General features: G+C 35.7%; 1 long non-coding RNA gene across 11 annotated transcripts in view; it reads left to right on the top strand.

Moving 5' to 3' along the window:
- Positions 1 to 22,056, top strand: part of LOC116418440 — a 149,350-nt gene that overhangs the window by 92,131 nt on the left and 35,163 nt on the right. For 7 of the 11 annotated variants that reach the window (XR_004228458.1, XR_004228460.1, XR_004228455.1 and 4 more), the window contains one exon: positions 8,326 to 8,420. The exons of the other annotated variants lie outside the window; for them this stretch is intronic. This is a non-coding gene — a long non-coding RNA (uncharacterized LOC116418440). The remainder of the gene's footprint in view (positions 1 to 8,325; positions 8,421 to 22,056) is intronic. 11 annotated transcript variants of the gene reach the window in all.

The raw sequence follows: 22,056 nt of genomic DNA, 5'->3' as shown, positions 1-22,056 counted from the left end.
AATAAAATTGTGGGAATATATGAGTTCAAATGATGGGTGAGATCTAATCCAAATGTGGGGGGAAATTATTTCACTATGGGGTTTATTGTTTGGAATAATATAGTTCAATGGACTAGAGGTCTTAATGTCAAAGAATAGGTATAATTAGAGTGATAAAATGAGAGCAGTGAAGGCACAGAGATTTAGAGTAGAAAACTAAAATTAAAGATTTCAGAGGTAGGAAAGATTTCAGAGGATGTTTTAGGTGACATCAAGAAGTGAAATGCAAGTGTTGATTGGTGGGGTCGGGGAGGCTGTTATTGACTTTGTGAAACTGGCATGCTTGGTGGGCTGTCCATAAAGATTTGTATCTTACTCAAGATAATGGTGAGATTTGAGATTCACAGACCCTGAGCCAGGCAACAATAGCCTGTGATCAGCAGTATTTTCAGGGGATAAGAACCGTTTGTTACACCTAATGAGGTCCATGATTTTTGACTTCCCCATGCTTTAATTTAGTCAGCTGAACTAACCCTGTGCAGTACTCAGTAAATGTTGAATATTTATGATGAGAAAACTAGGAGAATATTACCGGAAGTGTCCTTATGGATAAAATCCAGTAGCTACTAATGTTTGCTTATACTCTCTTTCCAATCATATGTTAAGAAATATAAAAAACAAGTGAAACACTTCTATGTATTATTTAGAAACTTTAAGGAAGGTAGGATTATAAATATCAGCATCTATATTCAGATATTATATTGCATAGGTTGGTATGTGATGCAGAGGAAAAGCTGGGAGAAGCACCAATATAAGCTTATTTCTATCTGATGTACTTTCTGTAGGTTTAGTGAGGTATGAACTCTTATAATTACTTTATAGATGAGGAAACTGAGGCTCAAAGAGATATCAGCTCTCTGAGTTGAAATTCATTTATAAATTAACTAGGGTTCTCAGACTTTAATGTAAACAAGAGTCAACTGTGGTGTTTGATCAAATGCAGATTCCTAGACCTGACTCCAGACCTCCTGAATGAGAAACTATTGGGATGGGTCACTGATAGTGATGGTGTACATGGTATCTTTAAAAGACAAGAATCAAGGGGAAAAAAATGAAATGAAGGCATACCAGGTTAAAAAAGGTAAAATTAATTTTCAGTTTCTTCATCAAATGTTGAATCAACTAACGGAACCACTGATGCCCTTCTGTTCAGGCTATGCTTGGGGCACTGACAGTTTTAGTGTGGTCTTGTGGTGAGTGAGATCAAGAAGTTCTGAGTGATCTTTCCACCATCAAAGCTGCATTAGACCACATGGCTACCTGGCTCCAGGCCTCTGCTGCCTCTCCTGGCGAAGTGCAGTACTGCGCACACCTTGACAGGTGACTGGAAGCTGTTGGTCCAACTCAGCTGTAGGAACTTGGAAGAACAGAACTAAGGTGATAAAGCCAGGATAAACTTTCATTTTGTTTTGGAAAGAGAAGACAAAGGGAGTAAACAAGAGGCTTACTGTTTGGAGCTGGCAGTGTGATATAAACGTATGGTGAAATGGAAGCCATGTCCCTCAAATCCTAAACCTCTTATTCCCCCATTAAAAATGTGTTACAGATTATAGGTTGCAAAACTAATATTATCATAGAAGTAAAGTAGAATAGAGCCACCCCGAAGATTTTAGCTTTCCTGATCAATATTTAATAACTTAAGAGCACTGATGGAACTTTTACGAGAGATTCCTGAACAATACTTTCAATCCAGAGAATATATGTGAAAAACAGGAGAGGCATCAGAAGTAGAGATGGGACCATGTCTTCCTGGTTTTCCAAAAAAGAAACATACTCGATGTTGCAATATGACCCAGTAACATTGATTGGATCCCTAGAAAAAAATTTTAATGTGGTTTCTTCATTTAAATTGTTTCAAATCCACTTAAAAAGAAACAACAATCACAACACCATTGTGTCAGGAATAAATGAGGTCAGATATAAGTTTACTTCCTTCTTTTGTAGGCCTACTAAATTGGTAGTTCCAGAGAAACACAGATATAGGGCATCTCATATGCACCACTGCATTTGAATTCAAGTCTCTAAAGCCACAGGCCTCAAAAGTTTTCTTCTTGGTTTACTTAATTCCATAATCCTATATCCATCTTCAGTTAGCTCAGGAGTTGAAATGACGAGAAAAGTAGACTGTTCATAGGACAAGTGATCATTGCAACCTTTTTAGGATGCTTGTCTATCAAAACAGACAGAGAAGGGTCAATGGTTACATAAGTATAAAATCAATAGTTCTGACATCTTGGTCAGAGATGTGCATGAAGCTATACAACCTGAGAGGTTGTTGTTTTACAGTATTTTTTCCACTGCTACATGCTTATCAACTATTGTTTCTATTCTTAAAAATAAAATTAATAAATATGCAAGCTTAAAACATTCACAAACTTCATAGAGCTATAAAAAGAGACAAAAATGTCACTGGGTCCAGTCTCTACCTCTTTTAAGCAATACCACTGTTAACAAGTTTCTTTTTTTTTTTTCAGAAAAAAAGTATGTATTTCCCTGTATACTTATACACACTGGATCATACTATATGTACTGTTTTACATCTTCCTTTTTAGTATTGAATAATATGCTTGGGCGATCTACACATATCTACACATGTAAAAAATTTATTTTATTCTGTTATTTAAATTTATGAAGTATTCCATACTTGTGGTCTTCAATACCTTAGCGACTAGTCACTAGCTGCTAGCTACTGGTTCGATACCTTAGTCACATTAAGTATTTGAAATGCAGCTGCCAATTAAGATATGCTATATGTGCATTTCACTTTGCAAATATGTTGTATTTGTTTTCTATTTGGTGGACATTTGGGTTGTTTGTAGCTTTTTTGTTGTCATTCCTAGTAGTGCTACTATGAACATTCTTGAACATATTTCTTCATGTATTTAAAATTTTTCTTGGATGGATATTTTCAATTTTTATTTTTTATCATAACTCAGTGCAAAACACATCTTACAATATACAGAACATGTGCACACATACAGATATATCATCAACTCTCCTCTCCTTATTTTATAGTGAGGCAAATTGCGTACTTCAAGAGTCTGATGGTAATTCTTGACCCTTTACTCTTCCATATAAATTTCATAATAGGCTTGCCAACTTCCACAAAGGGCCCTGTCAGCATTTTGATTAGATTCTAGTTGAGTCTATAGTTTGATTAGTAGGAAATCTATAAAAAACAAGACAAGGGTTTCTGGTCAAGAACATGATGTATCTTCCCATATTTTATATATTAATTTCAAGTTTGAATGACAGAGTTATGATCTTTTGTAAAGTCTACTCTTAAATTATCCCTTATCTTATTATTTTCTCTGTTTTTGGCATAAATTGATATTTATATGTGCTTGATATTTAAATGTATCTTGTATACAGGAACCACAATAAAATTTTAATCATTTTCTTTCTTAAAATGTCAAATCCTGGCTGCATTGATATCACTCTGATGCTTTGAAATTTATCCAACTTTTCTAGTTTTTCAGGCTACAAGAGGTGGTCTGATGCAAAATAAAATGACTCAGTCAAAATAGAATAAACATATTTTTACATATATATTCATAATGTTTTTGTCTGGTATTGGTATAAAGGTTATAGCAGACTCTTAAAATTATTGGGAACACTTCCTCTTTTCTCTTCCTTAACAAAGTTTGCCTTAGATTCGCTAGATGTTTCTGAATGTTTGGTAGAACTTGCTTGTAAAATCATGGTGGCCTTGTTTACTTTCATGAAAATAATTTGTAACTATTTTTAAATAGTGTACCAGTTATAGTATCAAATATTATATTTCTTTTGAGTCTTTTGGAATTTATACTTTTCTAGGAATTCCTTATGTTTCATTTTTCACATTTATTGGCATAAATTACTCATAGTATTTTCTTTTAAATCTCTACTTAATCTCCAGTTCCCTCCCTTTTAATCCATACTAATATCATTTCCATCTTCTCTTTTTCTTTTTCAATTTCCTTCAGAAATTTGTCTATTCTATTAGTTTTTTTTTCCCCTCAGATAATCAGTTGTTGACTTTGTTGATCATCTTAATTCTTTGACCTTTCATTAGTTTTCATTGTTGGCATTAATTTTTACTTGTCTTATTTTCTAACATGAGCATTTAAAATTTTGCTGCATTTCGAGGCTGTCGATGGCTTGCCACAGCCGAACTACGTGATCTTCTTACCTGCATCTTACCTTCGTCTTCCAACAGACTGCCAGCCAGGCTGTTCCAACAAAAGCATGATTGAGTGTGTTCCTTAAACATAGGTGCTGACACAATCTTCTCCTTTTTCACCTTTCATCTTCCTCTCATCTCCTAGTTTTCATTTTAAGCTAAGAAATATTTCTCAATTACTTATAAGCTAGCTATATTAAATACACATGTTAGCATCGTAATACAATGCCAAAGTTCTTCTAAAAATAATTGATGTATCTTTCAACATCAAATGCACATTTATATTAAAAAGAATAACATAACAACTGAAGTTTCTGGTTTACCTTGGCCTCAGAAGAAGTGTATATAGATATAAAAGTCTCAAAACTCTGAAGCTATGATGTACTTTTGAAAGTTTGAATTGGCTAATGGTGAGATAGCTATTTTTAAGGTTAGAGTTGTTCAAATCTGAATGTTGCCACCAAGGGGAAAACAAGAGAGCCCGGCTCTGTGTATTATTTATGAGGAAGTATCTTGAAACTCATCTTCAGGTCTTTTGCAGGAATAACTTCTCTTAATACAATTTCAGAGCAGGCTGTTTCTCATTCATTTAAAATGGTTTAAAATTCTTTATCAGTTTGATTAAAGAAAGAAATTTAGTGCCCAGGTCGAACATTGAGTAAGTTGAGATTGAATTTCTGTTTCTTAAAAATGTATTTTTTCACTTGGTGTGCAAAAGATAAGTTTTCAAACTAAATGCTGAAAAACTCTGTGCTGACCAGTCTATGCTGAAGTCTGTGTGCCAAGTTTAGATGACCTCAATTAAGTTTCTGGCCCTATAGCACCTGCTGCTCCTCTGCCCCCCAGGATCCTCCACGCCTTTGCTCAGGAGTCGTTTGTCTGCTGCTCTCACTTTGTTTAGGGGCCTGGCCAGGATCTTCCTCAGAACTATTTCCTCCTCCCCACCCTTTCCTCAGTCAGCTCAGGGAGTTGGGAGTTGGTTAGGCCCATGGGGACTCAGGACCTGAACTAAATGCCTTATCCAGACTGGCTAGATAAAGTTTCTCTAGGCACCAAGACAACTTAAATGTATTTATCCATAGGTAAAGCTATACCTAATTTGGAAATGTTAGCAGCTTATTTGTTAGAGGATTGATGATGTGGCCATCTTCTCATTTAGATAATTTCTATTATTAAATTATATTATTATAATCAAAAACATGTTTGTGGATATCCTGACAGGAAAAATCAACAGATGCTACTTAACTCTTGGTTCATCTCAGCAGTCAGAATGAGTGGGGATATTTATTCTGTGCAGCCACTTTTCCTTTTTGATTTACAGTCCAGGGACAGGCACTGGGAAGGCCCTGAAGAAATAAAGAATAATTCTGCTTTACCTGATATGCAGCTATAGTGTGGGAAGAGGTTAAATTTTGGTCAGATGTCTGGAAATAATGGGGCTGAAGATCCTCTGCGGCCTGATTGAGTTGATTCTGGTTTTGTTGAATGTGCTCATATCCCCAGGAAGCCAGGGAATCCTGTAAAGTCCTTAATGGGCATCTAGCTAAAATAGCACTTCAAGTTAACTCTGACATTTGCTGCTCAGTTCAATAAGAGTAGGGAATTCTCAAGCAGTTTTTGACAGATGTAGATAGATTATTACAACCACTTATTCAAGGCTTGAGAACACAATAGCATTAGGAAAAGTGAGACCCAAGTTTTAAGAGTTTTCAGGATCTAATGGATTTATGACCTGGAAGCAGAATAATAAAAACAACATCTATGTTAATGTTGGAATCCTTTTCTGGGAAAGAAATGGTGATGGCCTGGGTGTAGCTGTCCCTGTGAAGGAGGCCATAGGGATAACCTGGAATGCACAATCAATCTCATGGTAGAGTTTGGAAGAGGTGGAAGAGGTAGAAGAGGTAGAGGAAATAGTGCTATCATTTTCTTCCTAGGTGATCTGTATGTACCTGTATGCTGAAAGACCAGCAGATGTCCTGGTTTCTGCCTTTTGAGATGCTCTATTCCAAAGACACCTAAAGCCATTCAAAGCTTGGGCCTGGGAAACTTATTAAAGCCATTTATTTATCTTTGGTCATTTCCCATATTTGATTTACTGCATGTCATCACCAAGGGAGTAAATAATATAATTAAAGACTATATTGTCATCAAGTATTTTCCCAGTCCTTCTGTTTTTTTTTTTTTTTTTTAAAGGTAGGATTGAGGCTTAGAGAGCTTAAACTCTAAGGACCAGCAAGCAATACATTTATTGAAAGGCTTTTTTTTTTTTTTTTCTAATATGACTGTTTCGATGAGGAGATGGTGTAAAGCAAACCAAGCTATGTATCTCAGCAAAGCATCTCTTGGAGTTTAGTCAGTAAGTAGCTATAATTAGGTTCCAAGTCTCCAGAGGTCATGAAAAACTAAAATGTACTTCCTATTGTAAGTGATATAAAAAAGAGTGGAAGGGTAGTAATTGGAGACTAGTATCATCCACCATTCTCAATATATTGAAGACATGGGAAACTTGTGGGAAGTTCCTGTGGACTGTGTCCAGGACCAGCATTAACCCAGATATTGACCTTTCTATTGTGAGTATGAAGGAAATGAAGAAAAATTCTTCACGAAATTTGCATAATTTGAGAGAATATTAAACATGTGATATTTAGAAATCTACTTAGTTAAGTAAGTCTTTGCATGGAATTGGCCAGATTTCCTAGGAGCCAGGCATAGCTTTGTGAGGAGGTGATCTATTTTCTTCCAACATTTTTTCTGCCCTACATCATTGATTCTTGAGAAGACATTTGAGACTCTCTTATTTAAATCAAAGCAGAGGAGAGAAACATTTGCTCTTAAATTTCAATCTTTTTCAAAAGATCTTTTTTTTTTTTTTTTTTTTTGAGAGATAGGCAGGAAGACAAATTCCTCATCCTTGCAACTGCAATAAGTGAATAGAACCAAACCATGACTTTCCTTGCGCAGGTGTTAAAGTGAGACTTGGCTGGTTTGCCACAATATTAAACTGTCCCTGAGCTTTTTAGTGATAGGATGGAGAATTTCTGTGAATGAGATTTGGGAATTTTGTCACCAATGAGGGATTCCATCTTTTTATGGTTCTTTCGCAGCCCTTGAGGTTTGAGGACAGTAGTGTTCTTGAGAAATCTACAGGAATGTGGGGCCACTCTTAGGGACATGAGCCTGGAAGCTCAGCTAGAATTCTTACCAGTGTTCAGCACTCATGGGCAGACATTGGATCCCACAGGCTTAGCATTAGTTAGAATCTCAAAAAGGATGGAGATATATATATATCCACTTTCCTTAATAAAATCTTCAATTGGCCACAAAGAGAATTTCTACAAGTGAGAGGCTTAGCCAGACTCTCTCATTACCACCATCTTGGAGATGATGGCATGAGTATATGGCATTGCTCCCTTTGAAGTTTTTTGTCTGAGAGACAGTCCATTTTTCTATTACCAGTTAGGCAAAAATTGAGGTATTTACATTATTTGCATAAGACTTATCTGAAAGTTGGGTAATAACAAAAGAGAAGTAACTGCAGAAGAACATGCAACTATGGTTTACAATGGATGACTGGCTTCTATGAGAATATGTCAGATCGCCTAAATTTCAGAAGAGATGATGACAGAAGAAAAAAGTCCTTGTCTCCTCCCCAGATAATCAATGGCAATTTCTAGGAGTGACCATATCTATGCGCAATATTAGAAAACAACACTGTGCTATTTACAAAAGTCTCTGAGGCTGTTTCAATGTCCAAAAGAGAAATTCTGCAATATCTTTGGCAGAAAATATTTGAGACTCCAGAATATTCCAAAATGAGGAAATAGGAGAAGCCAAGGCTTAAGCTGTAAAGGGTCTAAGAGCATCTCCATGCAGGAAAATTTGCTTAAGACCAGGATAAGGAGACTAGGGAGGTTGGCATCCAGAAGATAAATAATTATTGTGGATTTGATCTTTATCTCTTGAATCTTATCCAGGCACAAACTTTGATGAGAGAGTTACAGGGCTCCTGGGTGAAGTCTAAGAAATATTCTGGTTCTTAAATTTACATTCTAGCAATGAATGGGTTACCCCAATACTAAAAATGTATTTCCTCACAATAATATGGCTTTTCTTCCTTGCAGCAGAAAAACAGAGGGGAAATAAAGAAACAACACTTGGCAAACCATGACAGAGATCTTACCTAGATACGCTGTGTTGACATCTTTGTTTCTTCCAGGTGGGGTACCGTGTAGTAGAAATCAAATAATATGTAAATGAATCTTTAAATGAAGCTGTAGCTTCTGTTCTATTATCTTCTGTGTTTCTAGCAATAGAGTATTGGGCCCCAATTTCTCTGTGGACATTAAAGAAATTGGTGCATATCTAGCAAAAAAGACAAGTGTAGTAAAGGGCAGTATCAGATGAAAAATGTTTGGAAGTATTAGGAGTATTTAAGTTAGACAAATGAAGACTGGAACTCATGATGCAAACAGTGTAAGAATTTCCCAGTGAAAGAAACGTTTGTTTTATGTGAAGCCAGAGGGTGTGTTCTATACTCATGCCTTCACGGTCAGATTGAAGCAATTATAGATAGCCCTGCACAAAAGAAACCCAAGTACTTTGCAGCTTATCTGAACTCATTCAACATACATAACAAGATCTAAGAATCTAGAATTTTCCTTTATTTGTACACCCAATGTATCAAATTATTGACAACAAATATTCAATAAATGATTTGTTGACAACAAATGGTTATTTTGTGCCAAGGATGTGTCAGCTCCGTAGTGAACATAACAGACATGGTCTCTTTCCTCACCCCTTTGTCTGATAAAATCCAGAATGCCTTATAAATATTACCTCTAATATCTCCTCCTTCATAATCCTACTAATCTCTTTTAGTCACTCCTTTTTCCATTATATATGCCTTTATTAAAGATTTTTCACATCACATTTTATTTTTTATAATTACTCAAGTATGAAAAAATTAATTTTTTCTTTAATTTTATAGTTTTAGCTCCTGGCAAATATCAGGTGCTTAATAAGTGCTGTTCACAAAAGAATGGAACTGTAAACATAGTTTTCATGTCCCTGGAAGCTAGGGTTACTTAAGGGTCATCTCTAATGCTTTACTCAAAAAGGAAATCTAAATGCTTCCTTTTCTCCACACCTTTTGCAATCAACGTAGATTATTCCAGTGTCAATGCTGCCAATACCAGAGATAGAAGGATTATAGTGAAAGAGAGCCACTCAAGATTGCTCTTGCTTGGCTATTAAAATTAAGTCTTGATCTATACTTGTTTACTTATACTTTCATTCTCCAATAAGTTAAATATAAGATGTTTTCCAAGTCATGCCTTATGTAATTTAATTCTCATAGCAACCTATAATGTCGTCCATTATTACAGTGTTAAACCAAATTCTCAGAAACTAAATTCATTGTTCCAATTTTTACTTTTGATATGGCTGCTAGAGTAGAAAATTATGTTGTACCACTGAACTGATGTATCTGAGTAGACAGCTTTAACTTGGACCATAAAGCTTTTAAATGGGACCATCAAATAATTATTTACCATCCCATACTTATTGCATTTTAGTTGGAGTGTGATAATGATTATTGTTGACCTAATTAGATTTTCCCTATAATCAGATTTATCTCAAAGTCTACCAGTTGTTCATATTTGACCAAATGCTTCTCTTATTGGTTAAGATGGCTGTTCTCTGTTGAGTTACCTGAAAGATGTATCCATGTTGATTTCCAAGTCTGGCATTTGAGTCACCCAAAATGATTCTGTCAGTAAATGAGAGCTATTTCTAGCTCCTTAACCCTTAATCTGCATCTTTACCAAGGTCATTATTTGTTGAGAATGCATGGGATGGATAGAACCTTTATTGTTTCCAGTTATTTACGTATTTATGGTATTATTAAATGAAATAAAGACCAACATCAATTTTATTCCAATTTTTCAATTTTATAGATGTCTGAGAAATATTATTTACTGAAAAGTAGATGGGAATGGAAGGAGTCTTGTTATAGCAATGTCACTCACTTTGAAATTCTTCTGAGATACATGACAAAAACTGCATAATGATTAATCATCAAAAATATTTTTTATGAACAGCTGTCAACTAAGTTCTTCAATCAATCTCTTTGAAAGCAAATAATTGGATACCCCTTGACTGAAAAGAGGATTTGTAAAGATCCAGTCACTAAACTTCTTCATTTTCTCAACACTAACACCCATATTTAAATCATCCATTTGTTTGACATCCCAGAGTTAAAAAAGAAGCAAGGAAACATGGTAAAATTGAGATGGATGAGAAGCAAGACTTTATCAATTTTTCTGAGCTTCAGTTTCTGTGTAAAATTGGAATAACAGTGTATCTATCTCTTATGTTTATTGTGAGATATTATAAATGAGTTATGTATCTATCATAGCAATACTAAGAACCACCCAAGAAATAGCTATTACATGATGCACTCAGGCCTGATTTAGGCAGTTAACCTTACCTTACCTTACTACAGGTGAGTGGGACACACAATAGCCAAATATAAAACAGGCAGCACAATCAAGATTTTGTTATACATTACATTTTGAGGTAGAATTTTATCCAGTGGTAACATCTAATCTCTTTGGGCAGGAGATTGGCTAAGGTTAGGTTAGGTGTCAGGACTCTAGAAACATGGGCTTAGGTAAACCGAAAACTCTAATTTCCAGCAGGAAGGCAGTGAAGGAGAATCTGTTCCAGACTTCCCTCCTATATCCTCAGGCATCTCTTGGGTTGTAGATGAGTTCTCCCTGTGTAGAAGTTCTCTCCTCTTCGTATTCCTTCTGTATGTATCTCTCTGTGTGTCCACATTTCTCCTTTTAATAAACACATTAGATACAGGCTTACCTTAGTGACCACACCTTAACTTGAACCCCTCATCTATGAAGCCCCTATTTCTAAATAAAGCCATATTTACAGGTCCTGGGAGTTAAGAGGTCAACATTTTTGCAGAGTACACAATTCAACCCATAACAGTGATACATCAAGTAAGAGATAGGCAGATCTTAGGGACAGAAAAACACCCATGGATTTTCCTGGAGAGTAGAATACTGATTAGGAATTAGAAGCATTTGTTGAAGCCCTGCGTTTGTCACTTACTAGCTGTAGGTGACTTTCCCTCAAAAGTCTTAATCTCAGTTTTCTTATCTCTACAGTGGGAGTAAAGCTTCATAGTTTTGTCTAAAGTATTATAATAAAGGAGGACATATATGTAATAATGATTTGTAAACTGTGTTACAAAGATACTGTATGTAATTATAGTTGTTATTAACCCATTTATTTACTCAATTTCTGGAAAAATCTAGGAAACACAGGGCATAAAGTTGAAAGATCTGAAGTAGCTAAAAGGTAAGTAGAGGCAGGGACTATTATCCATATGATCAATTTTTGAAATAGCAATGAATGATTTCACTGTAAACATTAATGTGGTTTAATAACTGGCTATCACAAGCATAATTTAAAATATGTTACATGTTTCACAGTTTCCTATATGGAGTGATTTCTTTATTAGCCTATAGAATATTGAGAGGCAAAATAACTTTAAAAATATTTGCTATTGTTTGGAAGAAAAGCACTGTGCTGAACGTCCATGAGGGGAGAAATATACCAAATTAAAGAATGTATATATATATGTATATAATTCCTCTGTCAAAACAATGCTGATATAAGACTCTGCAGGGTCAAATTGGGTTCTAACTGCTATGAGTTAAACTTCTATCTTTGGTTAAATGAATTTCCTCAGCCTTTTATTCTGCATTCTTGGTAAAAGTTTTGGGGGCTGACAGATTGCTGTTATGACCACTTCAGACATTGAAAAATGACTTAGGAGAAACAGCCACGGCTTGGGAGAGACAAATAGCTTCCCAGAAGAGAGCGATTCATGCAGGGGTCATTACCACATATTCAACTACGTGAACCTCAAATATGTGTAGACAGTTCAGTATTTGGCAGAATCAGTACAGAAGTTACCTTCTAATCCCTTCTATTAGGCAACAAACAGAAACCCAGAGAAAATGAGCACAGCCCTTTGAGCAGTCCATGTAGCATGTAACTTCATGAGCACATTCTCTGTTCTTTACATGGCTCAGATAATTATATGTAAGATTACAGAATATAAATGCAGATTATATAAACTAGTTGACATGCAGTAAATAATAAATAAACATGATGCCTGGCACCATTCTAACCCCAGAGACCAGAGCCAGAAATCAGATAAGTAGCCTTTAAAAGATTTATGATTTAGTGAAGTAGTATAATAAGCAAGTAACTATGACATGGTGTTAAAACTGCAAGGATTAGGAATCTACAGGATGCTGCTGTAGGAGTATTCAGGAGAGCAACCTTACCTGGACTGGGAGATGGGTGTAATAATGGTAAAAAAAGATTTCCTGAGGAAGAATGTTTCACTTTTACAGTGTGTTGAAGGTGTAAGCATGGCAAGATTTATTATCTACCTCATTATAAGAAAGGAGGTGAGGAACATTCCATTTTAAACCGCTACTGAGAAGAAATATGAGGTCTTAATTTAGCTATAAATTGAACACGTTCTTAAGGGAACAGAAACTCCTCGCTCTTTCAATTCATTTGCCTTAGAAGCCAAGTAGAGGTATAACTTATGTGCGAAATGCTGGTATTCTGAGCGGCTAGGACCTGGTGGTAGAGTTGTCATACTTCTGGAACAGACTTCCACCTGAGAAAAATCTCTCAGCAGAGTGTCAGATAAACCCACGGTAGCTTCGTATGTCCAAAGCACACAGGACATAATGTAAGGCAGTTGGTTTATTTACACGTAAAACAACACTTTAAATGTAGTAAATAATATTGACGCTTAGTAACTCAGGGTCTGTTGGAGTATCTGTACCTACATGGATTAAGGTCTAACGAGACTTGCCATCCCTGGATGAAAGATTGTATTCACAGCAGAGGTTTCTGCCAACAGGAATACCACAATGAAGCCAAGTGGACTCCTCTTTTCCTAGAAGGGTCCTTCCTCTGGAATTGTTAACACTGGGCCCTGCCTCTCTTCAGCCACAGCATCTGTATCATATATGTCAGAGAAATGTATGGGTCCCAAATGATACTTTTCCTTCCTATAGAACTCCTGTAATATTTATGCTATGCTGTTTGAGTGAGGTCAGCCTGAAGTGGTTTTCACTGCTATGAAGATTATTATTGGTAACTTCTCTTGTCTAGAGCCACGTGGAGATATAGCAGGAAGTGACCTTGTTAAAAAGAAGTCACAGTAGCCAGGGTAAAATCACTCATCTTTTTCTCACTTATTCAGAATTCCACTTTTATTTTATTATACATTTTCCTAAAAACAGACATATATGTCTTGCCTTTTAATTTTTATTAACTTGTCCAGTCTTTAAACTAGTAACATGTTGTTTCAAATATTGTGTTTTAAAAATACTTTTTAGTAACTAGTAATAAAGGAAGGAAGAAGGAAGGAAGGAAGGAAGGGGGCATTGAGAATGCAGTAAAGCATATGAATGTGTACAGACATTCAGTTACAGGATTGAAGTTCCAGCCTTGCTACTTTCTAGCTGTGTAACCTTGGGCAAGTTACTTCACGGTACTAAGCACCAGTTTCTTTATCTACAAAATGAAAATAACAATAGATAAAGAAAATAACAGTTTCTTTATCTACAAAATGAAAATAACAACACCCTTCTTACAGTGTTGTTACAAGAATCAAACAAGATAATACATAAAGTGGGCTTAGTTCATGGTAAATACTAAATAAATAGTGGTCAGGATTTCAGTTATTACCAATGTTTTCTTTTTTCCACAACTGTTTTGAGATGCAGTGAAATCTTACATATTTGGCCTTTACTGATAATTACTCAGACAGAAATCAAGCTGAAGTTACCTTGCTGAACAACCTTTCCTGTGAAATTAGCATTCCTCAATTAGTATAATTAACATAGTTAATAGACTAGACAAAACTGAAGTAGATTTATTTGTTGAGAAATACTGACTCAACAAATGTCTCTTTTGCTTACTTAGCTTAGGTAGCTAAGCTTCAATTAATAGGTACATCTGAAAATTAAAATACTTCTCCCAAACTGAATTTCTTTAAAAAAATCTACATTTTATACTGTTCAATGAATTAGACTTTCCTCTCCAATTAATTGAAAAGAGTAAAGTTGTAGAGTCTAACAAAATTTCCTTGCCTAAAATTAAAAAAAAAAAAAAAAAAAAAAATCCCTGGGCAGCTCTCTTTTCAGGACAGGGTCACTCTAGACCATGGATAATCGAATTCTGTTGAATTTGCACAATGATCTCTTTAGCCTCATTCATGATTTAAGCAGTCTGTGAGTGATTACCTAAAGACTCCTGGAGGACTCTTAAATCCTAATGAGGAATGAGAATTTTACCGAGAATGAAACAACTTCCTTAATACATCCTTCATAAAGTCCTTTGCACTCTCAGAGAGTCTATGTAAAAATACTAACTAGAACTCAACTGGACTTCAATAATGGCAATATGTCATTGAAATACATCCTCCTGTGGGCCGGGCGCGGTGGCTCAAGCCTGTAATCCCAGCACTTTGGGAGGCTGAGACGGGCGGATCAAGAGGTCAGGAGATCGAGACCATCCTGGCTAACGTGGTGAAACCCCGTCTCTACTAAAAATACAAAAATCTAGCCGGGCGTGGTGACGGGCGCCTGTAGTCCCAGCTACGCGGGAGGCTGAGGCAGGAGAATGGCGTGAACCTGGGAGCCAGAGCTTGTAATGAGCTGAGATCCGGCCACTGCACTCCAGCCTGGGAGACAGAGCAAGACTCCGTCTCAAAAAAAAAAAAAAAAAAAAAAAAAAAAAAAAAAAAAAAAAAGAAATACATCCTCCTTCATAAAGTATGTAAAAATAATACCTAGAACTTAACTGAACTTCGTGCTGCCATAATATTTGTCATCAAAAGAACAGTAGATGAATGGCCTTTATTCTAGTCTTGGCTTTGGCCAAAATCAACAAGAAGACCTTAGGAAAGTCATCAAACCAATCGAGGTTTCAGTTACATCATTGTAAAATGGGACATACCTCTAATTTCCTTTAGCTTTAACATTAATCAAAACGTATCTATCCACTCACAAACTTCTTGTTTGTAAAAGATGCTGTCCTGTACAGAGCAGTAATATACTCCCTCTTTGTGTCTGCAAAATTAGCACAAGGTTATTGTTTTTGGGATTATTACATCATTTTATATTTATCGTTTCTGTCTCTCTGTAGACTTTACTGGGACAGACGATTGTATTTTTTAAATCATTTTTAAATACTAGTCTTGTGAAGTTGGCCAGATAAGAACAACCTCACTCCATGAACCAGGGACAACCTATTAGCAGTCCTAAAATTGGAGCCATGCAGATAATCACACAAAGAACCAAATATTGTTATAAATGAAGTATTTGTGAAAGGAGAAAATGACAAATAGGGAAATTTTCTTGTGCTCCCAGAATAAAGCAAATGAGGCACGGTCTTAAGAGTTACATAAATTAAAATTCCCATATTGATCAAAACAATTTCCATCATGAATAATGAGAATGGTACATACACCATTAGGCCAGAGATTGGGGACTGGGAGTCTGAGGAGGCGACTAGCTGAAACAGTCTTACAGTGCGATTCTTTAAGTCAGGGATAAGATCCTAGATTTCAGTCCAAGAAGTTCCCATAATGCATTTCTACAATGCTTAAAACATACTGGACATTAAATTAGTTAATTTTATGATTTGTACACCAAGAAGGGAAGGAACGGCATGCTTCATGTTTGCCTGAGTAAGGGGTGCTCGTTCACATAGAAGCAATGTGATATTCAATGTTGTCAGGTAGGAGGTGTTATTAACCTTCTCTCCTGGTGCAAAAGAATATTAGTTAGCTCAGGAATTCAGATGGATTTCCTTAATATTGCCCCAAGGGATATGGAGAGATATATATATATATATATATAGCATTACTCAATTAGTATGATTAATTAACATAGTTTATAGACTAGACAAAACTGAAGCAGATTTATATACTAAATAGAAATATATATATATATTTACTTAGGACTTTGTAAAGATAGCAAAACAATGTGGAAGGAATAGGACCTACAAAATAAACTAAACTCTGCATATTGAGCCATTAATAAGTATTTTATAATGTTCAGTTATTCCTTCTCATTAGAGTTCGGGTGACCCTCTTTTTATGCAAACTACAGTATAGTCACTTTTCTGGTCTGGTCCTAGTCTTTATCACTTATATTCCATTGCAACCACATTCTGTGGTAGTCATCAATGCTTCTCACAGAATACATCCGGCTTTCCACTTTCCAGACAATGACAGACATTTACTATTTGAATACCTGTTAGTATTAGAATTGTGGCCAATTCTAATGAAGGAGTTTTGAGCAGAAGGGACATGTGTTACTTCCAGGTGAATCAAACTACCTGTGGGAAATTGAACAAAGTATTCTTTTTTATTAGGGATGACTATTGGATCACAGCAATACTCCAGAGAGTGACTTCACCAGATGGGGTCCCTGGATGATGACAGAGTCCCCCTGCAGTACAATAAAAATGTAGTGTGAATGAGGGATACATCTTTGTCTTTTGAGCCACTAAGATTTGAGATACAGTTACTGCAGCATAATCTAGTCTTTTTTGATTAATATCTATGCAGTGTTACATTTCACTCTCGTAGACACCATTTCTTATCAGACAGGTCAAATATATTTACTAGTTATGAAGTGTTCCCAGTCTTTGCTGCTCTTATTTCAAGTTCCATCTTTAAAGTACAGAACCTTTCAGTTCAGACTATATAGCAACCTACTAAATGAATTTTATTCCCCAAGGATTTTGGTTACTACTTGTTATTCCACAAAAGTATACAAATACACAAAATGCTAGCAATATGTGTGAGATCATATATTGTCCTCTAAAATAATGCCCTCTGAATCCTAAGCAAAGAGGACAAAGCTCAAGGTACCACACTGACTGACTTCAAACTATACTATAGCATTCCATAAGCAAAATAGCACAGTACCAGCACAAAAACAGACACATAGACAGATAGAACAAAATAGCTGAGAAATAAAGCCACACATCGGCAAGTATCTGACCTTTGACAAAGCTGACAAAAGCAATCAGGAAAGGATCCCTGTTCAATAAATGTTACTAGGATTACTGGCTAGGCATATGCAGAAGATTGAAACTGGACCCCTTCCTTACACCATATACAAAAATCAACTAAGATAGATTAAAGACTTAAATGTAAAACCCCAAAGTATTAAAACCCTGGAAGACAACCTAGGCATGATCATTCTAGACATAGGAATGAGCAAAGCTTTCATGATGAAGATGCCAAAAGCAATTGCAACAAAAGCAGACATTGACCAATGGGATCTAATTAAACTAAAGAGCTTCTTTTGCACAGCACAAGAAACTCTCAGAGTAAACAGACAACCTGCAGAATGGGAGAAAATTTTTGCAAACTATGCATCTGACAGGGGTCTAATATCCAGCACTTATAAGGAATTTAAACAAATTTGCAAGGAAAAAATCAAGCAAACCCATTATAGAGTGGGCAAAACCCATGAAGACACTTTTCAAAAGACATGCATGTGGCCAATAATCATATGAAAAAAAGCTCAACTTCACTGATCATTAGAGAAATGCAAATCAAAACCACAATAAGATACTATCTCACAACAGTCAGAATGGTTATTATTAAAAGTCAAAAAAAAAAAAAAAAAAGATGCTGGTGAGGTTATGGAGAAAAAGGAACATTTATACACTGTTGGTGGCAGTGTAAATTAGTTCAACCATTGGAGAAAACAGTGTGTCAGTTCCTCAAAGGGCTAACAACAGAAATATCATTCAACCCAGCAATTCTATTATTGGGTATATACACAAAGGAATATAAATTGTTCTATTATAAAGACACATGCACATGTATGTTCACTGCAGCACTATTCACAATAGCAAAGACATGGAATCAACATAAATGCCCATCAATGATAGACTGGATAAGGAAAATGTGGTACATATATACAATGAAACAGTAGGCAACCATAAAAAAGAATGAGATCATGTCCTTTGTGGGAACTTGGATGGAGCTGGAGGCCATTATCCTTAGTAAACGAATACAGAAACAGAAAACCAAATACCCGAAGTTCTCACTTGTTAGTGGGAGCTAAATGATGAGACACATGGACATATAGAAGGAAACAGACACTGGGGTCTACTTGAGGGTGGAAGTTGGGAGGAGGGAGAGGATCAGGAAAAATAACTAATGGATACTGGGTTTGATATCTCGGGACAAAATAATCTGTACAACAAACTCCCATGACACAAGTTTACCTATAACAAACCTGCATGTGTACCATTGAACTTAACATAACAAAGAAATTAAAAATAAAATCAAATAATGCCCTATGTAATAATCCCATAGCTTTGACAGCACAGGTGTTTCATAGGCCATGATGACATGTAGAGGAGAAGTAAAAAATGTTTGGACTGAGTGCATTCTGGAAGACTGTCCCATTTCATATAAAACCTTTCACCTACTGTTGTTCTATCTCACACCAATAAATGAACCTTGACTATAACTACTGTTTGTGGACATCCTGTAATAACAAAAAAGTAGATTAAATGTATACATAGCATAATGTAAACAAGATTGAAAAAATTTTAAGACCATCAGATCTTCTTTGCTTATGTACAATTTAGTAATTATCTTTTACTGTGCTGTTTTTTTCTATTTTTGTAGACACCCTCAAAGCACTGGAAAATTACCATATGCATCAGGTAGCATACGTAATGATGAAATTATTAAGATACTGAAGTGACTGCCTCTCTTGAAAATATACCTACCACTTGCTGTTTCATGAGGCTAGTAGGCCTATATTTGGAAGAAAATGTCTTGCATTCGATAGTCAGATGCTTCCAACAGATACAATCTTGACAGAGAAAAACCAAGGGTGTAGTGAATATTTCCAAGGAATTAGGAATCGTCATAGTAAATAGATAAAAAAGAGACTAAGACTAATATGAGGAGGGAAAAAAGGCTAATGCTGACTACCTATAGTTTTCCATAGAATTTTTTTTTTTAAATAATAAAATGGAAGATTTTGGAGCAGTCATTGATGTAACTACTAATTGAAAGTGAAACATGAATGCCATTCTTAATATCCTAATCATGAAAGTCATTACTATGGAGCTGCCATTTTTTCTTCTCTTTGTATCATTAGTATCTTTTCCATTACCTCCTACAACCAAGGATCATATCTTTAGCTACTTGCAGGCTTAATGAACTCCCCTCATGCTTTCCATACAAGAATGGGTCCGGGTGGTTCTTACACTTCCCAGCCAGAGTCCAGTGGATTTCTTCACAATATTGAGAAGTATGTCTATCATTTCTGGAGTATTTCTGTTTTACTTAATCCATTTGAGAATGAATGATTTTTACGTACTAGTATCTTCTTTTTTTTTTTTTTTCCGCCTCCTGGGTTCAGGCCATTCCCCTGGTTCAGGCCATTCTCCTGCCTCAGCCTCCCGAGTAGCTGGGACTACAGGCGCCCGCCACTTCGCCCGGCTAATTTTTTTGTATTTTTAGTAGATACGGGGTTTCACCGTGGTAGCCAGGATGATCTCGATCTCCTGACCTTGTGATCCGCCCACCTCGGCCTTCCATTCTATTTTTGGTTGTTTATCATGAATCAGATGAAACACCCATTGGGCATACAACTGACTTTTATTGGTGACCCCATGTTTTTATAGGAGCAGACCTATGAACAAGAATTTGACAAATTCAACCAAATTATTGTTGTCTTATTATTATCATACAATCCACAACAACAGGATTTTGGGTACAATATTGTGTTTATCTAATTAATTTATTTAGAATAATTTATGTAACTTATTACATTAGGAAGTTAAAACTGATTTGGGCAAATAACAAAGTTAAACTTCTATTTTTTTAAGAGAAATTTTAGGTGCATCACAAAATTGAGTGGAAGATACAGATATTTCCAATGTAGCCTCTGCCTCTACACATACATAGCCTCCCCATTATCACTAAGCTCCCACCAGAGTGGGTGGTCATTTTTTTTTATAATGGATGAAGCTACACTGACACATTATCCTTCAGAGTCCATAGTTAACATTAAGATTCATTTTTGTTGTGGATTTTATGGGTTAGGACAAATATATAATGACATATACCCAGAATTGTAGTGTTACAGAGAGTAGTTATACTTCCCTAAAAATCCTGTGCTCTGCTTATTCATCCCTCTCTCCCTCAGAACCTTTGGCAACCAGTGATTTTTTTTTTTTTTTTTTTTTTTTTTTTTTTTTTTGAGACCAAGTCTTGCCCTGTCACCCAGGCTGGAGTGCAGTGGCGCGATTTCGACTCACTGCAACCTCCACCTGCCAGGTTCATATAATTGGAATCATATATCATGTAGCCTTTTCAGATTGGCTTTTACTTAGTAATACATATCCAAGTTTTCTCCATGTCTTTTCATGGCTCCATAGCTCATTTCTTTTTAGTGCTGGATAATATTCATTGTCTGAATGTGTCACTTTTTTTTTTTATTCATTCATCTACTGAAAGACATCTTGGTTGCTTCCAAGTTTGGGTAATTATGAATAAAGCTGCTATAAATATCTGTATGTAGGTTTTATTGTGGACACTCATTTTCAACTTATTTGAGTAAACACCAAGGACTGTAATTGCTAGACCATATGGTAAAAGTTGGTATTGTAAGAAACTGCCAAACTCCCTTCCTAAGTGGCAGTACCATTTCGCATTTCTACCAGCAATGAATGAGAGTTCCTGTTGCCTCTCATCCTAGACAGCATTTGGTGTTGTCAGTGCTCTGGATTTGGGCCATTCTAATAGGTGTGGTATCTCCTTGTTGCTTTAATTTGCATTTCTATGATGGCATATGATGTGGAGCATACTTTCATATGCATTTTAGCCATCTGTGTATTTTCTGTGATGAGGTGCCTGTTCAGGTCTTTGGCTCAGTTTTTAAATTGGGTTGTTTAGTTCTTGTTGTTGACTTCTAAGAGTTCTTTATATATTTTGTATAATAGTCCTATCTGATATATGTGTCCTGCAAACATTTTCTCCCAATCTGTGCTTACATTTTCATTATCTTGATGGTGTCCTTTCAGAGAAGAAAGTTTTAATTTTAATGAAGTCCAGCTCATCAGTTCTTTCATGATTTATACCTTTGGTGTTGCATCTAAAATGTCATTATTAAACCCGAGGTTGTCTAGATTTTCTCCTATGTTATCTTCTAAAAGCTTTCATAGTTTTGCATTTTACATTTAGGTCTCTGACTCATTTTGAGTTAAATTTTTGTGAAGATTCACAAAAGCTTCACAAAAGATTCATTTTTTTTTTTTTTTTTTTTTTTTGCATGACGATGTTCATTAATTCTAGCCCCATTTTTGGAAAAGACTTTATTTTCTCTATTGTATTGCCTTTATTCCTTGGTCAAAGATCAGTTGACCGCATTTATGTGAGTGTATCTCTATGCTCTTTATTCCGTTCCATTGAACTGTCTGTTCTTTTGCCAATATCACACTATCTTGATTACTGTACCTTTATAGTAAATCTTGAAATCAGGTAGTGTCAGTTCTTCCTTCAACTTTATTGTTCGCCTACAATATTGTGTTAGCTGTTCTGGGTCTTTTGCCCCTCCATAGAAGCATTAGAATCACTTTGGGATTGCGTTGAATCTGTAGATAAAGTTGGCATATTGGCAATTGCTTTGATCTGGATGTTTGTGTTTCCCCAACATATATATTGAAAGATTTCCCTTATGGTGATGATA

The sequence above is a fragment of the Piliocolobus tephrosceles genome, chromosome 14, assembly GCF_002776525.5.
Source record: "Piliocolobus tephrosceles isolate RC106 chromosome 14, ASM277652v3, whole genome shotgun sequence".
Lineage (NCBI taxonomy): Eukaryota > Metazoa > Chordata > Mammalia > Primates > Cercopithecidae > Piliocolobus > Piliocolobus tephrosceles.
The sequence above is the reverse complement of the archived record's forward strand: the minus strand, read 5'-3'. Positions and strand labels throughout refer to the sequence as shown.